This window comes from Phalangium opilio, unplaced genomic scaffold (assembly GCF_054372755.1).
Source record: "Phalangium opilio isolate 3A_F unplaced genomic scaffold, DU_Popi_V2 ptg001170l_1, whole genome shotgun sequence".
NCBI classification, from domain to species: Eukaryota; Metazoa; Arthropoda; class Arachnida; order Opiliones; family Phalangiidae; genus Phalangium; species Phalangium opilio.
In genome coordinates, this window is record NW_028324255.1 from 3,670,390 (window position 1) to 3,672,575 (window position 2,186).

The window sequence follows — 2,186 nt, forward strand, 5'->3', positions numbered from 1 at the left end:
TTTTGATTGAATATCGTTACATTTGCTTGAATTAAAGCAAAAAGTATAAAAATAATGCTTTCAGTGAACATATTTGAAAATAGTGAAGAAATACTCAAAGTATGCTTCTTTGGCCGTGAAACGTCGATTTTGAAAATGTTATTAAAAATCGAGGTAAATTTTTAATTATTGTTCAATCGAGATGAAATCACTTTCAATGAGTGTTTTATAGGGAATTAAGCTGAATTCGGTCAAAAATTTCTCCAGAAAAAAATTCATTCAAAAAAGTACCGAAAAAATCGCAGGTTTTTCTTCTTCAAGACACAAAATCCGTGAATACGATTTCTTATTTAAAATTGAATTTTAACAGTTTGTTGAATGAATATCGTTACATTTGCTTGAATTAACGCAAAAATTACAAAAATAATGGTTTCAGTGGTTATATTTGAAAACAGTGAACAAATACTCAAAATGTTTTTCTTAGGCCGAGTTACGTCGATTTTGAAAATGTTATTAAAAATCGAGGTACATTTTTATTTATTGTTCAATCGAGATGAAATCACTTTTAATGAGTGTTTTATAGGGAATTAAGCTGAATTCGGTGAAAAATTTCTCCAGAAAAAAATTCATTCAAAAAAGTACCGAAAAAATCGCAGGTTTTTCTTCTTCAAGACACAAAATCCGTGAATACGATTTCTTATTGAAAATTGAATTTTAACAGTTTTTTGAATGAATATCGTTACATTGCTTGAATTAAAGCAAAAAGTATAAAAATAATGGTTTCAATGAATATATTTGAAAATAGTGAAGAAATACTCAAAGTATGCTTCTTTGGCCGTGAAACGTCGATTTTGAAAATGTTATTAAAAATCGAGGTACATTTTTATTTATTGTTCAATCGAGATGAAATCACTTTTAATGAGTGTTTTATAGGGAATTAAGCTGAATTCGGTCAAAAATTTCTTCAGAAAAAAATTCATTCAAAAAAGTACCGAAAAAATCGCATGTTTTTCTTCTTCAAGATACAAAATCCGTGACAACGATTTCTTATTGAAAAATTGAATTTTAACAGTTTTTCGATTGAATATCGTTACATTTGCTTGAATTAAAGCAAAAAGTATAAAAATAATGGTTTCAGTGAACATATTTGAAAATAGTGAAGAAATACTCAAAGTATGCTTCTTTGGCCGTGAAACGTCGATTTTGAAAATGTTATTAAAAATCGAGGTAAATTTTTAATTATTGTTCAATCGAGATGAAATCACTTTCAAAGAGTGTTTTATAGGGAATTAAGCTGAATTCGGTCAAACATTTCTCCAAAAAAAAAATGCATTCAAAAGTGTACCGAAAAAATCGCATGTTTTTTTTCTTCATGATACAATATCCGTGACAACGATTTCTTATTGAAAATTGAATTTTAACAGTTTTTTGAATGAATATCGTTACATTGCTTGAATTAAAGCAAAAAGTATAAAAATAATGGTTTCAGTGGTTATATTTGAAAATAGTGAAGAAATACTCAAAATATGCTTCTTTGGCCGTGAAACGTCGATTTTGAAAATGTTATTAAAAATCGAGGTACATTTTTATTTATTGTTCAATCGAGATGAAATCACTTTTAATGAGTGTTTTATAGGGAATTAAGCTGAATTCGGTCAAAAATTTCTCCAGAAAAAAATGCATTCAAAAAAGTACCGAAAAAATCGCATGTTTTTCTTCATCAAGATACAAAATCCGTGACAACGATTTCTTATTGAAAAATTTAATTTTAACAGTTTTTTGATTGAATATCGTTACATTTGCTTGAATTAAAGCAAAAAGTATAAAAATAATGGTTTCAGTGTGGATAAGTTATGACTTTTTACGTTACATCTGAGACCCTACAGCACCTCTCCAAGGTGGGCTCGAACCACCAACCTTTCGGTCAACAGCCGAACGCGCTAACCATTGCGCCAAGGAAGCCCAAAAATTAAATGGTAGTCAGGTATTGTGGAAAAACTTTGGCTTTTTACGTTACATTAGAGATCCCACAACACCGCTCCCGGGTGGGCTCGAACCACCAACCTTTCGGTTAACAGCCGAACGCGCTAACCATTGCGCAACGGAAGCCCAAATATTAAATGGTCGTCAGGTATTGTGGAAAAACTCTGACATTTTACGTAACATCTGAGACGTCACAACACCGCTCCCGGATGGGCTCGAACCAC